The 22255-nt window shown below is 51.8% G+C and overlaps 1 long non-coding RNA gene across 1 annotated transcript; it reads right to left on the bottom strand.

The window, feature by feature from the left end:
• Positions 1–9809: 9809 nt before the first annotated feature.
• LOC113940252 lies at positions 9810–21777 on the bottom strand. Its single transcript, XR_003525420.1, has 3 exons — positions 21667–21777; positions 18795–18799; positions 9810–9821 (listed from the first exon to the last, which is right to left on the bottom strand). It is a non-coding gene; the product is annotated as an uncharacterized LOC113940252 (long non-coding RNA).
• Positions 21778–22255: the final 478 nt, after the last annotated feature.

Here is a 22255-nt window from a genome sequence, read left to right on the forward strand (position 1 = left end):
ACGAAGATTCCTCCCACAACAAAGATGCCAGCACAGAAAACTCTTGCTACCTAAGGAGTCTCCAGTCTGACCCACCAAAAGCAAAAGAAATTCACACTTTCCAGGCTTCCTTTTCTGGGGAGAAGTGCCTTTGTGTCCTCTTTTCAGACCTGCCTCCCAACTGCCAGCCTGACTCCCAAAATTGCATACGGACGATGATTTCTCTCAAACCAAAGGTGCCAGTACAGAAAGCTCTTGTTGTCCGTGGAGTCACCAAGTTGAGAAACCAACTGCACCATAAACCCAAAGCTTCCAGGCTTGGTTTCCTAAAACTAAAGGTTGTATTTTCTGTTTTCAGGCATGCCTCCCAACTGACAGCCCGACTCCCAGAATTGCATACAAACAAAGATTCATCCCACACCAAAGTTGCCAGCACAGAAAGCTCTTGCTTCTCATGGAGTCCCAAGGCTGCTCTACCAACTGCACCAAAAAGTCAAAGCTTCCAGGCTTTCTTTCCTGGGGATAACGCCTGCTGTTTCCTGTTTTCAACCTTGCCTCCCAGTTTACAGCCCAAATCCCAAAATTGCATACCGACAAAGATTCCTCCAACAGCAAAGAGACCATGACAGAACGTTCTTTCTGCTCATGGAGTGCCCAGCCTGGTCAACCAATTGAGTCCAAATACCAGCCCTACATCCAGAATCGTATACGGACTAAGATTCCTCCCACAACAAAGAACCAGTACCATAAACCCAAACCGTGGGAGTCAGTTTGAGGGTTGGGAGGCAGGATTGAAAAGAGGAAACAACAGGCCTTATCGGCAGGAAAGAAAGCCTGGAATCTTTGGCTTTGTGGTGTACTTGGTGGGTCAGGGTGGGCACTCTGTGGGCAGCAAGAGCTTTATGTTCTGTTACCTTTGATGTGGAAGGAATCTTTGTTTGTATGTCATTTTGGGAGTCGGGTTGTCAGTTGGGAGGTAGGTCTTAAAACAGGAAACAACAGCCCTTATCCCCGGGAAAGAACCCCTGGAAACTTTGGTCTGGTGGTGCAGTTACTGTGTCTCCCTGGGGACTCCATGGGCAGCAAGAGTTTTCTGTGCTGGCATCTTTGGTTTGAGAGAAATCATTGTCCGTATGCAATTCTGGGAGTCCGGCTGGCAGTTTTAAGGAATGACTGAAAACAGGAAATAACAACCCTTCTTGCCAGGAAAGAAAGACTGGAAGCTTTCATATTGTGCTGCAGTTTGTGGGCCGACCCTGCCATTACATGAGCAGCAAGATCTTTCTGTACTGGCAACTTTGCTGTGGGAGAACTCTTTGATGTCAATTTTCTTAGTCGAGCTAGCAGTTGGGAGACAGGGCTGAAAAGAGGAAAAAACAGCACTTATCTGTCGGAAAGAAAGCCTGGAAGCTTTTGCTTTGTGGTGCAGTTATTTGGTCAGGATGGGCAAGCTATGGACAGCAAGAGCTTTCGCTACTGGCACCTTTGGTGTGGAAGGAATCTATGTCCATACGGAATTTTGGGAGTCAGGTTGTTAGTTGGGAGTCATGGCTGAAAACAGGAAACAAATGCTCTTATCCCCAGGAAAGAAAGACTGGAATCTTTGCTACCCATGGAGTGCCCAGGCTTTCTTTCCTGGCGCTAAGGGCTGTTGTTTCCTGTTTTCAGACCTGCCTCCCAACTGACAGCCCGACTGCCCAAATTGTTGGCAGATGTGGATTCCTCCCACACCAACGGTGCCTTCACAGAAAGCTCTTCCTGTTCTTGCAGTCCCCAGACTACTCCACCAACTGCACCATAAACCCAAAGCTTCCAGTCTTTCTTTCCTGGGGATAATGGTTGTTGTTTCCTGTTTTCAGCCCTGCGTCCCAACTGACAGCCCGACTCCCAGAGTGCATACGGACTAAGATTCCTTTCACACTAACGGTGGTAGAACAGAAAACTCTTGTTGCCCATAGAGTACCCAACCTGAACCAACAACTGCAACACAACACCAAAGCTTCCAGGGTTTCTGTCCTGGCGATAAGGGCTTTTGTTTCCTGTTCTGAGCTGTGACTCCCACCGACAGCCAGACCCAAAACTGCATACAAAGATTCCTCCCAACCAAAGGTGCCAGCACAGAAAGCTCTTGCTGCCCATGGAGTCTCCAGGCTGGTCCACCAACTGCACCACAAAGAAAAAGTTTCCAGACTTTCATTCCTGGGGATAAGGGCTGTTGTTTCCTGTTTTCAGTCCTGACTGCCAACTGACAGCCCGACTCCCAAAATTGCATACAAACAAAGATTCCTCGCACACCAAAGGTGACAGCACAGAAAGTTCTTGCTGCTCATAGAGTGTCCAGTCTGGCCCACCAACTGCGCCACAAAGCCAAAGCTTCTAGGCTTTCTTTCCTGAGGATAAGGGCTGTTGTTTCCTGTTTTCAGTCCTGCCTCCAAACTACCAACTTGACTCCCAAAATTGCATACAGACCAAGATTCCTCCCACAAAAGTTCCAGCACAGAAAGCTCTTGCTGCCCATGGAGCGCCCAGCCTGATCCACGAAGTGCACTGCAAAGTCAAATCTCCCAGGTTTTCTTTTTTTGGGGATAATGGCTGCTGTGTTCTGTTTTCAAACTTACCTCCCAACTGACAACCCGACTCCAAAAACTGTATATAAACAAACATTCTTCTCACACCAAAGATGCCAGAACGGAAAACTTTTGCTGGCCATGGAGTCCCCAGGCTTACTCAACAACTGCACCACAAAGCCAAAGCTTCCAGGCTTTCTTTCCTGTCGATAAGGGCTGTTGTTTCCTTTTTTCAGACCTGCCTCCCAACTGACAGCCTGACTCCCATAATTGCATAAAAAGATTCCTCTCAGAACAAATGTGCCAGCACAGAAAGCTCTTGCTGCCCATGGAGTCCCCAGGTTGACAAACTAACTGCACCACAAAACCAAAGCTTCCAGGCTTTCTTTCCTGGGGATTAGGGCTGTTGTTTCCTGTTTTCAGCCGTCCCTCCCACATGCCAGCCCGAATCCCAAAATTGCATACAAACAAAGATTTCTTCCCAGGCTAAAGGTGCCAACACAAAAAGCTCTTCCTGTTCATGTAGGGCCCAGACTGTTCCACCAACTGCACTACAAAACCAAAGCTTCCATTCTTTCTGTCCTGGGGATGAGGACTGTTGTTTCATGTGTGGGTTGAAGTCACAGCCCCAGAACTGAAGTTTGAGGGTTTTGGAATGTTAGAAAGTGTTGGGTCTTTTTCCATGGGAGTAGTAGAGCTAATTAGATAGTTCCCATGGACGCAACCTTGAGCTGTGTGGCTGAAGTGCAGGTGTGGCATTCCTCGGTGTTTTTGTGGGAATATGTTTGTGTTGTGTGTGTGAAAAAGTAGAAGTGGGAGAACTTAATAAAAAACTGCCTACTGCGCTGAGCAGGCAGACATCTCTCTGGCTTTTCAACCTAGTGTGTGTCTCTTCATCGTAGTATGTGTGTGTGTCGTGTGTCTTTCTTCCCCCACAGGACCAAGACCTCCGACAGATACCCCATGACAATGGTGCCCCGTGTCGACCAGAAAAAGACTGTCGAGTATTGCCTGGGTCATCTGGAGTATCATGACCGGAGGCAGTTGGGCTGCAGGGTGAGGCGCAGCGAGGTCTTGGTGCTCAGGAGCTGTTAAAGTGGCAGGGCGTGCTGCAGGACCCGGGTCTGATTGTTCTCTACACCTACAGGCAAGTGTTTCTGCCACACTTGGAAGGTACAAGTTGCCTGGAGAGCCTGGGTGGATCTGGCACTTGGGTAAGGCGCATGTGAGCTCCTGGGAACATTTTCCTAGTCACCCTGGGGGCAGACCATGTGTGCAAATGAAAGGCGTGCGTTTATTGCCTGGAAAGCTTTGTTACAGCGTTTTGGTGTTAGACCGACGAAGCTAAGTTATGTCGCTTGTTAGTTTTGTGTCTTCGGACTGAGAGAAAGGTTACTTTGCCTGGGAGGACATTAGAGTACTAAAGAAGAGGGGCTGGGCGGAACCGAAGGGATCCAGAGCGGGATCGGAGGTTGCGGAGCGGGGCCGTGGTGCGGCCCTTGCAGCAGCAGCCATGGCCCTGGGTGCCAGCGGACTGGTAGCAACTGCGGTCCCAGGTGCCGGTCCCGACCCCGGCCCCGGTGTGGCGGGCGGCGGCAGCAGAGGCTCCATGCGTGATTGCGGTGCCCCCGGTTCGGGACAGTATCCCTCCCTCTTCTTCAGTAATTCTGTGTGTCTCCTGGCAACCCTCCTCTCCCTTGCAGTGTGCCTGCAGCAGCACTGACCCCGGGGGGTTAGCGGGCTGGCAGCAGCGGCCGTGGTGTTAGGCAGTGCAGTGGGGGGGCTGTCTGTGTTCTCCCTGTTTTACACCCCGCCAACCCCCCCTCCCTGGAACGTGTCCATCTGCAGCTGTTCCTTCTCTCCTGTGTATCGTTCTTTCTCACTAGACCATGTAGCTAGCTTGCGACTTAAGGAGAGCAAGGGTAATTTGACTTCTCTTCCTGATTTTTCTCCGAATGAACCCAACCTCTATTCCCCCTCCTCCCCCTCCCTCCCTCCCTCTCCCCCATCTTCCGACAAATGCTGGTGAAAGCTCCCTTAACGAAGCAACACTTGCTTCCAGGGGGGTCGATTGCTCAAGAGAAACAGGAGACACAGGGGGGGCAGAGGGTGGGAAGAGGTGAAGAAGGGAAGGCAAAATGCAGGAGTGGTTCTGTTGCCGTTATGACAAATAGAGTATCCTTGCTCTATGAAAAAGTTTGAAAATTTCCAAGGTAATATTCTGTCCATTCCCGTTGTCTTTGTCTTTTGCATGGAGAGTTGTACAAGATTTACAAGTTAATCTTAGCAAATATGCCTTAAATTCCCTTTAAATTATGAGACTGATGAGAACTACACAGCCAATAACAACTTATGATGTGTGTGTGAATGATGGATGACTGAGGTGGCCACCTATGTATGATTGGAAAAAGACTGTGTGAAAGAGAAAAGCTACATGAATGTGTAACTATGTAAACTTACAAATACTTTCTACTGGTGTCAAGATTTTACAGAGATGTGTAACATGATTCTGTTGAACCATAGTGAGTCCTTATTCTGGATGGTATATGAATTCTTCAAATTCCCACCATGAGTAATTCCACTCTTATGAAAACTGGTGAGGTTTTAGTTATTTCAAGACTAGTCCTGTCTGGCTAGCCATATGATCAAGACTGAAGTTAAGTAAGAGGTTCTTACACAAATTTGGTGTTGTATTTCAGCCTTGCTTCAGAGGTTTATAGAGGTTAAATCTCAGGTGGAACCTTTCCACTGGTGCTGTTCTTTTTTCATGTGTCATGCTGCCCATGGGCTGTAGCTGTGTGGGCTGTGCAGGAGGCAGAGTCATTTGAGCTTTTCTGTGTCTTCCAGGTTTAAATCAAGGGTTGTCCATGTTGGTGCCCTGCTTGATCAACCTGTTGCGGGGGGGCCCTGCAGACTGTCAGGGCCATCCTGCGTCCTTCCTCAGAAGCATCAACAGCGTTATAGATTGTGTGTCTCTAGGCCTCCTGATAGGAGACCAGAGTACACCAGTTATGTTGATCAGTGTGGCCAGAGCTGCGATGTCGTTTCAGGGAGTCCTTGTGTCTTCTCTTCGGGGCTCCTTTCATGTGGCAGCTGATGGCAATATTCATCGTAAAACAGCTAGTCCTTCATCCTTGGGATGTGCCCTGCCCATCGCAGCTGTGTTTTCATAAAAATGTCCACAATGCTTGTGACTGCTACTTGTTCTATACCGGACGTATTGATCACATAATCTGACTGGTGGATGTTTAGCATTGTACAAAGGCAGCGTGGGTTAAGTGCCTTGTTAATCAGCCATTCTAGTAGCACAATTGAGGGATTTTGGGATTTTTTGTTCATGTTGCAGTCATTGATGCTAACTATACGAGGCAGATTAGTGCTATGGTCTCCACACCTTATCCTTCAGTGACAATTCCTAAAGGGACACGAATAGCTCAACTTGTATCTTTTCTGAGTTGTGTTCCCCGAGCGTCGGGATGGAGGATTTGGTTCTACTGATACACCAAGTCTTTGTGTCAGTGGCGATCTCTACACCACGTCCATAGCTGACCTGCACTCTCTATGATACTTGAAGCTTGCTGTCAGTTGTCCAGGCGGACGAACTTCTGCATTCGGGACCTGATATAACTATCATTGCATGGACATCCTGGTCGGCCTCCTGGCCTGTGGTCATGCCAGGGGTTTAGGTTGTGAGACTAGGAAGTACTGCTCAGAATTTTCTTTTACAACGTACCTATCCTGTGTGACTTCAGCAGTGGTTCATACCTACAGAACAGCTGTTGGCTCTGCAACAGCTTGTTAAAGAGTAGCTTGATGCTGATCACACCTGTACTTTGCTGTCCACTGCTAATTGGATCACAACAGGTGGTCATAGGAGATGAGAAAACTTTATTCACCTGCCAAAACTCCTCCTTGGCATCTGTCAAGAATCCACCTTTGGTCTAGCTTTAGCTCCTGTAGCCATCTTATTGGCGTAGTATTTTTTACTGTCTACACCCAGCCATGCCAAGGTAAAAGTTCTCAGAAATGCAATAGAAATTGTTCACACAATTTCTATCTTCCGACATACTGGATGGCTGGAGACATACCCCGTACCTCATGCCACTGCCCAGAATACCATCCTGGGCCTTGAAAAACAAACCCTGTGGTGACACGGCACCCCGGAGAGAATTGAGTCTGATAATGGGACCCATTTCAAGAATGTCCTCGTAGACACCTGGGCCAAAGAGCACGGCATTGAGTGGGTGTATCATATCCCCTACCATGCACCAGCAGCTGGAAAAGTTGAGCAGTGCAACAGACTGCTGAAAACCACTCAAAGGCACTGTGTGGGGAGACTCAAACACTGGGAGTTGCATTTAGCAAAGGCCACCTGGTTGGTCAACACCCGAGGCTCCATCAATCGAGCTGACCCTGCCCAATCAGAACCTTTGCATACTGTAGATGGAGATAAAGTCCCCATGGTGCATATGAGAGGTATGTTAGGGAAGACTGTTTGGATTAGTCCCACCTCAAGCAAAGGCAAACCCATCTGAGGGATTGTTTTTGCTCAAGGACCTGGTTTCACCTGGTGAGTAATGCAAAAAGATGGGGAGACACGTTCTGTACCACAAGAGGACCTAATTTTGAGTGAGAATGGTCTGTAATGTTTCATTGCATATATATGTGTGTAGGTGTATATAGTTTTAAGGAGACATAGTTTTTAAGGGGGTTAATTTGGGCATGACATGGATGGCATAGAATAAGGGGTGGATAATGTTCTAGGTAGAACAACTGGGACCAATTCATCACTGGATGGGTGTAGCCCAAGACTGTGTATTCTATAGCCTTCCATACCATTTCCCAGAAACTGTTATCAGCAGAGGCCTGCGAAATAGGAAGATGTTCCTGTCCTCATACCCTTTTATGGAATTCCCCGCTCTGAGGGAAGGACTGAGCACTCCTGCCTGAACTGGAGAACATATAAACTTAGAGTTTCGGAACCTTTTTCCCATTTGTGGGATCCAGAGGAAGACTGCAGCTCACCGCTCTCAAACAGACTGCAGCTCACCGCTCTCAAACAGACTGAGACCACCACCCTCAACTATACTGCAATCACTACTTTTGACCAGACTGCAACAGCTCTCCCACCAGCAGGTTTTTCCCCTCTCCCTTTACTTTGGACTCGGGGGGGGGCCAAGGAACACCACTTTGTTCATGCCCCAGGGTGCTGGGTTATACATTTGGGTTTTGTGGGTTAAGACCAATTGTTTATCTGTATAATCGTACTTATTGTATTATTTTACTAAATTGTTATTCTGACTTATAATCTCTCTTTTGAGTTGAGTTCATTTCCCCTGTTGGTTTACCTTTAAACCACCACATTGGCTCATGAGGATAATGAGGATGCAGTTTCTGCTATGGGGAATTCTAAGCATTCTGGGGTCGGTAAGACAACCTGGTAAGTAACACTTGAGTGAATGGGGGGTTGTCTTGGGGGCTTTTTTCCCTTCTCTTTTCTGTCTCTCAGTTTCTCATTTTGTTTACTACTTTCTTTGGAATAAATGTTGTTTTGTTCAGCTTTCAACTGTGTACTGGTTTCAGTTTTGGCAGTCTCCCTGCTACACACAGACATAACAAACAAATGACAGCATCAGTAGATGCCTTTCCATTCCTCTTTCCCTTCCCATTCCCCGTTCCTCTTCCCATTCCCACAGCCAACACACTATTTCACTTCTCACTTTAACAAAGCTCTTTTCTCCTTCAAGCCCCTCAAAGGTTCCAAGACCACATAGGAGGCCACACACAAACAGTACTTCTCTTCCCACTTGACAACACCTTCCCCCTCACTGTTCTACAGGGAACACCATGAATCTACTTGCAGAGGCCTCTCGTTTCCCATCAGCAGCTCAGCACAAGGAGCTAAAGGAGCTCAAGCCTTAGGCCACAAGAGCTGACAGCGAGGAAACTTTGGGAGCAAACTAATGCTGCTAACACGGACCCAGCTGAATCCAGCACACGATCACAGAATCCAAGATTCCTTCAGCTTGGAAAAGACCTCCAAACTCATTGAGACTTGGAGGTGCAAGCCTGTGCAGCCCCTCCCCGACTGCCTGCAGGGACTGGAAGATGCTTTGCACAAGCACCAAAAGGAATACTGTGAAAGCCATGGCCTGCAGGAGGACAGAGAGAAGGGCTTGGCTGGGGCTGGGAAGGAGGGAGTTGGCACTGGGGGAGCGGGGACGGGAGCCTCGGGGATGTGGCACAGCAAGGACAGGGGCCCAGGCAGCTGGTAGGCAGCAAGGTCTTACCCCCTGCCCCAGCAGTAGCACAGGGCCCTGCACAAGGCACTCCTGCCAGGGGCTGGGCCCTGCAGGCAGGGGCAGAACCCACTCCCTGGGGCGGCCTTGCTGCCCCGGTCCTCGTCTGGTCCAACCTCTCCCTGTGTGTGCACTCCCCACAGCACAGGCTGCACTGGGCAGCATCCCCTGATGGGCCCTGCAGACCTGCCCCACGGGGACACTTCCCTTTCATGTCACAGGCACCACAGCCTGTCCCAGCCAGTCCTGCCCATTGTCCCCACCCGGCTCAGTGACTCATAGTGGCCCCTGGCAACCAAAGAACCAAAGCCCACACCCCCAGAGTGCAGCCCCACCCATCTGCAAGGGGCCCCCAAGGGTTCCCTGCACAAAGCAACCCCTCCAAACCCTTGTCAGAAAGAAAAGGGGGGACATGACCCTTGGATGCTTTTAGTACAGAGATACAGGTTTTTCTTGAATAATGGAGGGAGTCACTTTAATATTTACAGTTATCCCTTTGGGGACAGGATGTCCTACAGGCTAATGTGGTGTCACATTTGGAGTGAAAAGTACTTTTCAAAGAAACCCAGGGTGCATGGGTGATGCAGAGGAAGCTGCCAAGTCACCCAATGTGAAGTTCAACACTGCTTTGCACCAGCATTGCCCTTTCACACACATCTTTTGCAAAGACAAAGATGTCAGGGTTTAGTTTCTAAATCAGTAACACTTTGACAAGACCTCTTTATGAACTGACAGCAAGAGAACTTAGGAGCAGCTTAGGGTTGGCAAGTATAGGAGCCCAGAAGAGAAGGGGTTGATGAATATGTCGTGAACACTGACAGTTGGATGGTCGTGGAACCGACCAATGACTGCCAGACACGAAAGACATCACCTGCTGGACTCTGCCCAAACACCAGCCCCCTCCTTACCCTCCTCAACCACTCAACCACAGCCTGCACACACCCACACCTGCCAGGGCCAACTGGCTGTTTCTCTTCTCTTTTCTGCCTGGGGGTGAAGGAAGAAGGACAGGGAGAGCATTTGCCTTTGGGCCAGAGGGAAGGGAAGGAGATCCCTCCAAATCCATCCCCGTGCAGGATGGGGGCTGGGGGGGACACTGACGGACCCCCAAGAGTATTTTCAAGGGGGGAAAGGATGGGGGTACCCACAGGGGGTTGGGGTGGAGGGACCCAGGAAACTCTTGGTGGTACACTGGGGGGTTCCCAGTAGTTTCTTAGGGGGGGTTGACCCCCAGCAGTCCGAGGGGGGAAATGGACGGAGGAATCCGCCGTAAAGGGTTGGAGAGACCCAAAAGATTCTAGGAGGGGGTTGGGAGGGGCCCAGGAGTCCTGAAGAGGGTTTGGGGGTCCCCAGGAGGGAGTCTGGGGGTCTGAGGTGGTCCCAGGAGATTTTTGAGGGTTAAGAGGATGCACAGGAGATTTGGGGGGAGAGGGGGAAAGGTGGAGGGGTGGCCCCCTGGGCGGGGGCTTTTGGAGGGGCCCCAGGAGTCTTGGGAGGATCTGGGCAGTTCCTGAGAGTCTTGGGGGAGATTCGGAGGGGTCACCAGGAGCCCCCAGACCCCCCAAACTCACCCAACACCACCATGGCCTCGTTGGGGCCACACGTGAATACGATCGCGGCGGGGGGAGACCCTGGGGCGGGATCAATTGGGACCAACCGGGTTCAATCGTGATCCTCCCCTCCCCCGCCCCCACTGCCCCGCTCACGGCAACCCCCACGGAAGTATCGACGTTCTATTGGATGACTCACCGGCGCCAGGAGAGGGGTCGAGCAGAATTTGCCAGTGATGTCATTCCAGCAGAGCTGTTCTATTGGCTGTGACCCACGAGGGAGCCCCAAAACCTGTTCATGGCTTGGGGGGGAAGGAGAGTCAGCATGACTGGGAACGGGGGTGCAGAGGTGTTCCAGTGCCCAGGAAAGGGACAAAAACCTTTCCCCTCTCTCTCCCAGTACCCCCTCAGCCCATCCCGGTCTCTCCCCTCCTCTCCCAGTGCCCTCGTCCATCGAGCTCCTGTGATAAATAAATAATTGCAATTCGTGAAACAGATGGGTGATTATATCAAAATTAAACAGATGGATTGTAAAACTTAATTACACCCCCATAAAGAAATAGAACAGACCCTCACAAGGTCAAGAGGCCTAAACCCTCCTTACTATCCTAAGAATAATGAGGAGACTGAGAAGGGGTTGGGGGTCGTGGAGGTAAGTGGGAAGGGGTTTGGGGGAGCTTGGGGGGTTGGGAGGGACTTTGGGGAGATTGGGGCGACTGGGAGGGGTTTTGGGGGATCGTCAGGGATGTGGGAAGGGACTGGGAGAGAGTTTGGGGGCGTCCTCGAGGGGAAGGGGGCAACTAGGAGAGGGTTTGAGGGGTCCTGGGAGGGTTGGAGGTAACTGGGAGGGGTTTGGGGGCATCTGGTGGGCTTTTGTGGGTCTGGGAGGCAGTCGGGGGGCCTGAGAGGGTTTGAGGGGAAGTTGGGAGTGTCCTGTGGGACTGGGATGGGATTTGAGGGCTCCTGGAGGGGTTGGGATGGGTTTATGCCTTTATACTGCAGGCATTGTCTAGTATTGAGAATCAGTGAGCTGATTGGTAATCAGTGAGCTGACTGTTTCAGAATCATCCAAATTTTGACAAGACTTTGAAGGTGGTCAACTTCAGTTTGAAGCAGTTCATTTTTAGCAAAAAGTTTATCCGGTTTTTCTCCTGTTTCCCTCTCAAAGGCTAACGATGACTTCAACAGCACATTTTCTGATTTCAAAACAGTAGACTCAACATCAGAAATCCATTCATGACTTCCCTGTCAGCACTCCATCTGAATGTCTGTGCACTCCCTTTGACCTGAGAGAAACCTGCCTGTTTGCAGGGCACTGACAGGGCAACTTTTCTTTTGGCAGGTGGAAAAGGGCAGATAAAGAAAAAACAGATGGGTCCAGCAGAAGTGATGCTGCTTCTGTCAAAATCAGAGCAGAGGTTGAAAGCACGTTAGGAAGTTGCTTGCAGAAGCACTGTGCATTCCAAGTTACAGCTCAGGAGTCTCAGTGACTTGTCCAACATGAGAGCTCCTTTTCCGTTTCTCAACCCCCAGGTTCCTCAGGAGTAGGAAACTGAAAACACTGACTCAGAAAAGCTCCTTTCCTTCCTAATAATTGTGCTTTGTCCTTTGTCCATTTGACAGTGCTCTTGGAAATGTGCTGGTGTGATCTGGATTTGGGAGCAGCCCTGACCTCACACAGCACTCATCCAATGGCAGGAAGACCCTCCCTACCTGACTCCTGCTGGGGTTCTCGTCACCCACCGACAGCTTCTCCCTGCAGAGGTGTGGGCAACTACCCAGGCAGGATGAGACCTGACCCCAGCAGGCAGCAAAGTCCCTGCCCTGGTACAAAGAACCCCAGAGCACAGGGACCCTGCTCTGCAGGACAACCTCGGGCACTCCTGGTTGCACCCCCACCTTCCCACCCCGCAACCATCCCTGGCAGAAGGAGCCCACCTGTGCTGTCCCTCTGATGGTGCTGCAGGGAAGGCCTACCCTGGAGAACATCCTCCTCCTGTGCAACAGAGAAACTGGGAGAGTCCTGACAGATATACAAGGCTGCAGGATGTGGTAACTTTAGGAGATTCCTCCAGGAACACAAGCGACCTTGCCCTGCACCTGTAGACTTATTCTGCAGAGGAGTGTGAAGTTGTGTCCCCAAGAGAAGTCTCAGTTGAACACCTCCCATCTTTCCGCTGCCTTTAACCTCCCTCTGCCTTGCTTCTCTCGTGGCTCCAGGCAGTGCCCTTGGCCCTGCTGGGCTGTGCAGAGGAGCTGCTCCTGGGCAGAGCTGTCTCTCTGCAGTGCTGCCCGCTTGCCAGGAGCTCCCTGTGTGCCAGGAGCCCGGCCCAGCTGAGCAGCACAACAAGAACCAAAGGCAGCCCTTTCCCTGCCCCTCTGGGTTTCCCGCAGGTGTCCCTGGGGTTCCAGGGGAACCTGCTGTGGAACAGGCTGAAGGAAACAATGATGTTCCCTCTTCTCACCTCTTCAGTGACACTTCTTTCCAGCAGTGACATTTCTCCTCTTAAAAAATTAACAGGGTCTGATGATCACCTTTTCTAGTTTCATCATTACACAGGACACCAGGAGGGTGACAGCAAAGGATCTAATAACTCCCTGGCACAGTGGGGGTTTCCTGGAGTCACACCCAGAAATGTGTCAGGGCTCTGAGAGGTGTCCACCCCTGAGCTGGACTGATGCACCCACTGGGGTGTTCCGAGACACAAGTCCTTCCCTCGCACACACACAGGTAGTTCATTGCAGCAGGGGTAGTGTTTCCCTGGGCTGCTGCTGCCACACCCAGAGCCTGGAACCACCTCAACCCTGTAGTGCTCCCACCCTGCCCACTTCTCCACTTCAGATGAACATTGGGGTTTTCTACTCCCTGGAACTGCCCAGTCCAGTCCCTCCCTGGTCCCCCCATCTCCCTGCCCCGCCCCAGCCCAGCAGAGCAGCACAGTCGTTTCTGGTCGTGCAGCAAGAAAGGGAGGAAATAGAGGACAGGGACAACGACTGCGTGTCTGGACTGCTCAGGAGATCATCAGCTCAGGCGGCAGCTCCTGCAACCCCAGGGTCAGACCCTCTTCCCAGTGGCCCAGGCAGCTGCTGCCATGTGGGCACAAGTTCTGCTGCCCAGGAGGGTCCTGTAGTGCAGGGCTTTGCAGATGACCACGTAGCGGTCATAGGACATGATGGTGAGAAGGGCAACCTGCGCTGTGATCAAGAAGAAAAGCAAAAAACACCTGTGCAGCTCATCCTGAGTAGGAGATGCCCCTGGTGTTTGGGAGGGAATTGACCATGGCTTTGGGGACAGTGGTGGAGATGCAGCCCAGGTGCGTGAGGGAGAAGTGGAGCAGGAAGAAGTCCCTGGGGGTGTGCAGGTGGTGGTGGTAGCCTACGGCGCTGAGGATGAGGCCGTTGCCCAGGAGGGCAACCAGGGAGATGCTCAGGAAGAAGCAGAAGTGCAAGAGCTGCAACCCTGGCAGGTCAGGAGGAGAAAGTGGGAGATGGAGTTGCTGTTGGACATAAGCTTCCTCCAGGCCTCAGGAAGTGTCCAAGGAGGAAAAGGCAGTGAAAACTTTGGGGACAGATTTCCTAGACCAAAACCCATGAATTCCTCTGAGCATCTACCCTCATCCCAAGTATCTGCAGTCACACATGTGTAGATTGTGGACTGTAGAAGACAGGTTTAGCATGACTTTAAGATGATTTCTTCTGAATTTTTTGATTTATTTTTCTACTACCAGGTCTGACAAGCTGTGTCACGGTGACACGGGGGGTATCATGGAACCAAACAAACCCTGAGACATTTCAGAATCCCAAGTGTGTTGGGTCTGTCTGAGCTGGAGTTCATTTTCTTACTGCAACCGTCACACTGCTATACTTTGCATTGGGAGCTACAAAGGGGTTAATCACACGAGTGCTTTGGCAACTGCTGAGCAGGACTGGCACAGCATCCGCATTGTCAGCTTCCTCCCTTGAATCGTGGGCAAGATCATGGGAGGGGATACAGACAGGTCAGTTGAGCCAAATGGACCAAAGGGACATTGCAGAATATATGGCGTCAACTCAGCTACAAAAGCTCAGGAAAGGAACAGGAAAGGGGGGAAATCCACTTTTTTGCAATATTTACCTTCTGAGCATCCTCTCTGTGTGGTGAAACCCTGCTTCCCGTGAAGTGGTCAGGCATGGCTGCTGACGGGAAGTAGAGAATAAATTTCTTCATTTTCCTCTTCACTTATGCATGCACATGCTTTGGCTTTTGCTTTAGTAAAGTGCCTGATCTCAAGGTAGAAGTCATTTTCCATGTTTTTCTGTCTCTCCTGTCTGGTTGGGAAGGGCAGGGATAGAGCGGTTTGGTGGGCACCAGGCATCCAGGCAAGGTCAACCCATTGCAACATTGCAGGGTCTCATGGAACCAAAGGACTGCTGGGACACTGGGGGAACTCACTGAATCAAGCGGCCGTCGTTACCCTGCCCTGCATCACTGAAGCAGATGTTCCCTGGGAAACTACAGAAAACAAGGGAATTAAGAGACGTCATTGGGACGTACGGTACCTCATGGAATTAAACAAACCCTGGGATATCTTTGGAACTTCATGGAATCAAAGGGATAAAACAAAAGAATTCAACCCATTGACCAGAAACCATTGGATCAAACATTTCTTTAATATGCCAGCTGGGGATTCATGGGGGTACTCTGCCATGCATGAATCAAAGAATCAGTATAAATTTCGGAATATAAATACAGTGATACTTGAAAGATCCCCCCCCTTCACAAGCAGTCCAGAATTCTGTTATGATTTTGGGGTCAAAGAGCATCTGGGATTGTATTCGTGGAGCAAGACTGCCATCTAGCGTCCGTTTCTTCTGGGAGGGGCAGTCATTTTCGCAGAGCGGTCTTCTCGCTTAGCAGGCCTCGTAGCATCTCTGATTGATCTCTCCGACCTCTAACCCCTAAACTAAATTTTCTAGGACCAGCTAAGACATGTGTCAGAACTTCCCATTTACTTAAACAATGTTTAATTGACTTTCTTCTTAACAGAACAATCTCTTATTCAACAAGATTTCTGAGGTATGTAAGCGAATTTCTTGAAGATGGGTATATGATACACTCTCTATTAGTTTCCATGTATCATCTACATTCTCTCTCCTAAAACTAATAGTAGTCTTAAAAGAAAAGACCACTACCACACCAAGAAAGCAAATTCCTTTGTTGATTAGGACTTTTATCTAAGAAAAAACTTCTCATTTACTAAGTCGTTTAGAAAGGAGATCTTCTCTCATTTCAGTGCCATTGTGACAATATGGGGCCTCATGGAACACATGGAACACGGAACACTGCAGATTCCCATGGAATCAAGGGGCCTTTGTGACACTCTAGGGCCTCATGGAAGAGGGAGGCCCTGCAGAGAGACCTCAAATCAGAGGTTTGGGCAATCATCAACCAGAGGAAATTCAATAAGGGGATGTGCCGGATTCTGTCCCTGGGATGGGGCAACCCCGGATGTACAGATAGACTGGGAATGACATGCTGTGTAACAGTGCTGGAAAATGGCCTCTGGGGTCCTGGTGGATGACCAGTTGTCCAAGAGTCAGTGGTGCCCTGGCAGGGGTTCACTGCTTGGTCTCACAAGGGTCTTCAGACACACGAGTTCTTCCCTTGCACACAGATATAGACAGTTCATGGCAGCAGGGGCAGTATCTCCCGGGGGTCCTGCTGCTACACCCAGAGTCTGGATGCACCTCAGCCCTTGTGGGTTGCCACCTGCTCTGCCACTATCTGAGATGCCCCACAGCCTGAGGGATGGACACGGTGAGCTCTGTCCACAGAAGAACATCCCAGAGCTGCATGCAGGAGCTTTGCCAGGGTTTAGTACTGTAAATGCAAAGTGACACCGAGACACTCTTTGTCCCACATAACTTCTAGGTCCTCCCAGGAGGTCGATGTCATCTCCCCACACCAACACCATGTGTGTGCTCAAGACTTGTCTGTTCAATGCAAACAGAGACACCCTGTTTAGCCCTTCCGGTCTCTCTCCAAGGAAGGTAAAGAATCTCTGGGCCGGGTGAGAAGCCAGTGTTCGAAGTAATGATTCTATTGTGAGTGCCAAGCAAGAGTGGTTGGCAGGTCTGGGATGCATGCCCTGGAGAGTTGACCTGGGTTTTCCAGTGCATATGACAATAGATCACACCCTGCCCTGGTGGTCCTTCATGTCCTCCAACGGAGGTGACAGAGATGGGAAAGAGGATGAAACTTTTTACTGTGCCTCTGAGTGCCCCTCAACGTGCTGCAGATGTGTTAGTTCCAGCACATCCAGTTCAGGTGTGACAGACTGTTCCCTGGTCATCTGAGTAAGAGGAGCAGGAAGAGGGACACAGCAGAGCTTGCTTACTGAGACTGCATCTCCATGAAGTCCAAAGTGGGTGGGAGATACCATGCCACGTCGGAACTTTCTCTGGGGAAGGTACTTCTCTCACGCACTGCCTCACCCTAGCACTGGTGCCACAGCCACTGACAAAACCCCAAGTGATCTTTATCCCCAGTAGAAGTGCTCCTGCTGCCAGTAGGGATTCTCCCCGGGACAGGTCAGGAGAGGTTGAGCCCGGGGCACTGAGCCCTTTCAGATGTTCGTGCCCCTCGATCGTTCTCACAAGTATGTGATCTGGAGGACAATTCAGGAATCTCCGCTTACCAACAGAGGAGGGATGTGAAGGAAGAGACGGTGGCAGTGAAAGGAGCTCATGGTCTGTCAATCTTGAGCTCCCCGATACAAACGCAAACCCCTGCCACCCGAGGTGAAGGGAGGCAGGGACAGGAAGGCAGAGGAGGAGGAGAGGAGACGGCCCACCCGGAACAGAGAACCGGGGCTGGTGGGGGTAGTGAGACGCCGGGCAGTGGATCGGCGGTTGCGACCCTGGCAGGGAACGGGGCTGGCGGCGCTGGTCGCGGTTCTACTCAGTGCGCAGGGCTGGCGACCGGGGACAGGGGGGGTTGGGACAGGGGCTGGGGTGACATCAGAAAATTTGTTTAATTCATGCCTCAGAAAATTTGTTTAATAAGTGATCGTTCTGTTAAGAAGAAAGTCAATTATACATTGTTTAAGCAAATGGGAAGTCCTAAAACACACCTTAGTTGGTCCTAGAAAATTTAGTTTAGGAGTTAGAGGTCGGAGAGATCAATCAGAGATGTTAGGAGGGTCGTGCAGGTCCCTTGAGGCTGCCGTCGTGCCTGGCAGATTCTTCACAGAGCTCAGTCACCGAACTATCCTCCCGACCGTCCCTCCCTCTGCTCCCTAAAGCATTTCCTCGGAACACACACAGGTCTTTTCTTTGTCGAGCCGTTCCTGTTTCCTTGTTTTACTCTCTGTCCTTCAGGGAACTCCGGCAGTCCGTCCTTCCCCTTTCCTACTTTCTTTTCTCTCTTGTTTTGCTTAGTCCCGCAACTTTCCGTTCTTCAGTGACTCCACCAATCCACCTCTTTGCCGCACTCCCCTCTCCAGCAAATTCTAATGGACACTTCCACTACTGCACCACTTGACACCCTCTTAAAATTCTTCTCCGTGTGGTCCTGACTCTTTCTGTGCCCTTTGTCCTGGGAAACAACCTCCAGTGCAAAACGCAATTCTGACGGCTTTTCCCCTTGATCTCCCCGCCAGCGTCTGCAGGCAGAGCCCACGTGCAGCAGGAAAACGTTGGTAGAGAAAACGGAGGTCAGTGAAATCACCATCAAGTGCTAAAACGCCAGAATGCGACTCGGCGATGTTATCCCTTTCTACCGGCAACTCCCGGGTCACAGCACCAAACTCCTCGCCTGCTCTGCTAAAGGGTCCAGAGAGCTGCCGTCGCCAGAGTACGGACTGCACAAGTTCTCTGAAGGACAGAGAGTAAAGCAAGGAAAGGGGAAGGGCTCGACAATGAAAAGACCGGTGAGTGTTCCGAGGGAATGCTTTAGGGAGCAGAGGGAGAGACGGACGGGAGGATAGTTCGGAGACTGAACTCTGTGAAGAACTTACCAGGCAGGACGGCAGACTTGAGGGACCTGCACGGCCACCCCTGCCGCGGTCCCCACGGTCCCCGACAGCCAACCGTGCGCCCCGAGCAGAACCGCGACCAGTGCAACCAGCCCCTTTCCCCACCAGCGCCGAATGCGTCGATCCGCCGCCCGTCCTCTCACTGCCCCGACAACCCCGGTTCTCTGCTCCGACCAGGCCGGCACCTCTCAGCCTCCTCCTCCTCCTCTGCCTTCTTCTCCCTGCCCTGCGTTCATCTACCAACTCCACCCTGGCACTGTGCCCGGCACCTCTCGTGCTCTCGTCGGGTGCAGACTGGATGCGGAGAGCAGGTGGGAGCGGCGGAAGCGGGGCGGTCGAGGGCACGAGAGGCAGAACACCCAACCGGGTTCGGTAGCCCAGTACAACCTCTCCTGACCTGTCTCGGGAAGAATCCCTTGCTGGCAGCAGGAGCTCTTCTGCTGGTGGCGGTCCTCGGTCGCCAACCGTACGCACAGAGCAGAACTGCGGCCAACGCCACCAGCCCCGCTCGTCACCAGCAACGAATGAGCCGATCCGCAGCCCGGCCTCTCTCTGCCCACGACAGTCCCGGTTCTCTGCTCCTCTCACCTCCTTTGCACCTCCTCTCCCTCCTCTACCTTCCTCTCCCTCCCCTGGCCTTCGCAGACAGTTTTGCCCCGGCACTATTCCCCTCAACCTACTGCAGACGTGTTAGTGCCAGCACATCTAGTTCGGCTGCGACAGCCTGTTCCCTGGTCCTCTGAGCAACAGGAGAAGGAGGAGGGCCACAACAGTGTTCACTCACGGAGACTGCATCTCCATGAAGTCCAAAGCAACTTGGAGATGCCATTCCACGTCCGAGCTTTCTCTGGGGAAGGTGCTTCTCCCATGCACTGCCTCGCCGCAGGGCTGGTGCCACAGCCCCGGAAAAAACTCCAAGTGCAGACGTGCTCCTGCTGCCAGCAGGGAAGCTTCCCGGGACCGACCAGGAGGGGTTGAACCGGGCTGCCGAGCCCGGAAGGATGTTCTGCCTCTCGTGCCCCTCCACCGTTCTCAAAAGTGCGTGCCCTGGAGAACTATTCCGGAGTCTCCCCGTGCCAGTAAAAGAAGGATGAAAGGGAAGAGATGATGGTGGCGAGAAAAGCTCATGGTCTGTCAAGCTTGAGCTCCCCGATACTCATCCGCTGTCCTGCCAACCAGGTCGGTCCCGCCGCCTCCGCGGTGCAGAGCCCCGACCGCCGCCCCGTCGCCCCGCTGCCGCCGCTCTCACCTGCCCTCCGCATCAAACCGGCAGTAGACGAGAGCACGAGAGGCAAGGACGCCGGGCACAGTGCCGGGGCGGAGCTGCCGGAGGAGAGTAGGGGAGGGAGAAGAAGGCAGAGAAGGGGGAGGAGGCGGAGAGGTGGCGGCCCGGCCTGAGCAGAGAGCCGGGGCTGTCGGAGGCAGTGAGAGGCCGGATGGTGGATCGGCGAATACGGCGCTGGTGGGGAGTGGGGCTGGCGGCGCCGGCCGCGGTTCTGCTCGGGGTGCACGGTTGGCGGCCGCGGACCGTCGCCAGCAGAAGTGCTCCTGCTGCCAGTAGGGATGCTTCCCGAGACAGGCCAGGAGAGGTTGTACCGGGCTGCCGAGCCCGGTTGGGTGTTCTGCTTCTCGTGCCCTCGACCACCCCGCTTCCGCCGCTCCCGCCTGCTCTCCGCATCCAGTCTGCACCCGACGAGAGCACGAGAGGTGCCGGGCACAGTGCCGGGGTGGAGTTGGTAGATGAGCGCAGGGCAGAGAGAAGAAGGCAGAGGAGGGGGAGGAGGCTGAGAGGTGGCTACCCGGCCGGAGCAGAGAATCGGGGTTGTCGGGGCAGTGAGAGGTGCACGGTTGGCTGCCGGGGACGGTGGGGGTCGCTGCTGGGGTGGTCGTGCAGGTCCCTCGAGTCTGCCGTCCTACCTGGTAAGTTCTTCACAGAGCTCACTCTCCGAACTCTCCTCCTGTCCGTCCCTCTCTCTGCTCCCTAAAGCATTCCCTCGGAACCCTCACCGGTCTTTTCATTGTCGAGTCGTTCGTTTTCCTTTGCTTTACTCTCTGTCCTTTAGAGACCTCCTGCAGTCCGTGCTCTGTGTAGCAGTTAATCGCCCTTTTTTCATAGGGGAACTATGCTCCGTTCAAGAAACAATTAACCAAGTTCTGTATTTCTAAGAAAATCCCCTGGAAGCTGCAAAGACGACAGTGTCAGTGAATCCGTGTTTGCCAAGGTGGAGGAACAAAGCGTCGAGTCCCAAGCACGGGGCACGGAGAACCAGAGGAAGGTCCAACGACCATCTCCCTATCACGAGAGCTGCCCGGTTGGGCCCGGCAGCTCTCTGGACCGTTTAGCAGCGCGTGTGAGGAGTTCGGGGCTGTGAGAAAAGCAAGGAAATAGGAACAGCTCGACAAAAATATGAGTGGTGAGTATTCCGAGGGAATGCTTTAGGGAGTAGAGGGAGGAAGGGACGGGAGGATAGTTCGGAGACTGAACTCTGTGAAGAACCTGCCAGGAAGAACGGCAACCTCTAAGGACCTGCACGGCCACCCCTGCCGCTGCCCCCACGGTCCCCGGCCGCCAGACGTGCACCACGAGCAGAACCGTGGCCTGCGCCGCCAGTCCCGCTCCCCGCCAGCGCCGTATTCGCCGATCCGCCACCCGGTCTGTCGCTGCCCCCGACAGCCCCGGCTCTCTGCTCCGGCCGGGTCGCCTCCTTTCCGCCTCCGCTCCCTCCTCTGCCTTCTTCTCCCTCCCCTACCCTCCTCCGGCAGCTCCGCCCCGGCACTGTGCCCGGCGTCCTTGCCTCTCGTACTCTCGTTTGCTGCCGGCTTGATGCGGAGGGCAGGCTCTCTGGACCCTTTAACAGCGCCTGCGAGGAGTTCGGGGCTGTGGCCCGGGAGCTATCGGTAGAAAGGGATAAAATTGCCGAGTCGTCAAATAATTTTAACAATTCTGTTTCTCCTTCTAACCCTTTTCTTTCTTCCACAGGACCCAACCATACCAATAATTGTAATGATACAAATAATATTGCCAGTAATGTTAATGGTTTAAATTTATTGCAGGCATGTTGTAGACGGCGGGATAAAAACTCTTTAGACTACAGAATTGATCAATACTTATCCAACTTTATTGCTGCGTGCTTTGTGCTTATAAAGGTCTAATAATTAGCCTCATACATATTACAAAAGCTAAGCTCATCATTGGCTTCTGATTACCTAAAACATATTTGCGCAAATGCTGTGTGAATGCTGTTTTGTTTCATACTCTTATAGTTACTTGTTTGCTATTTGCTCTGCTTTCCCATCCGCTTTATTCTATTCTTCTGTCACGTCTGCAGTTTCACAGATACAGTGACCTTCCAATAGTTTTCCCTTACCGTGGGACCAGAACTATGGCATCTTTCTCGTGTTCTCTTTCTATCAACCACCTTTCTGTGATACTCTCGACACTTCCCCCGTTTTCTTTTGATAATGTCAAAAATACATCATTCATTGCCTTCGTTAGCATGTTCTATATACATTTAAAAACACAAGGAACAACGCATAAAGCAGCTAACAATATCAACAAGAGTGAAATAGCTTGCTTAGTGATCTCAGCGAGCCATGGTCCTAAGCCTAACTTTGCTAACCATTCCCTAATAGGATCTTTTTGGACTTTAAAGTCATCCAAATGAATTTGCATTTCTTTTAGTTTTTGGTAAATGGACTGAGAGTGATCAGAAAGATTCATACAACACATGCCTTCAAATTCTTCACACCCATGCCCCTGAACCAGCAATAGAAAATCTACAGCTGCTCTGTTCTGTAAAACAGCATGTCTTATTTCATCAAAGTCATGAGCCAATTCTCCTAAA

This window comes from Corapipo altera, unplaced genomic scaffold (assembly GCF_003945725.1).
Source record: "Corapipo altera isolate COAL_440 unplaced genomic scaffold, ASM394572v1 61272, whole genome shotgun sequence".
NCBI classification, from domain to species: domain Eukaryota; kingdom Metazoa; phylum Chordata; class Aves; order Passeriformes; family Pipridae; genus Corapipo; species Corapipo altera.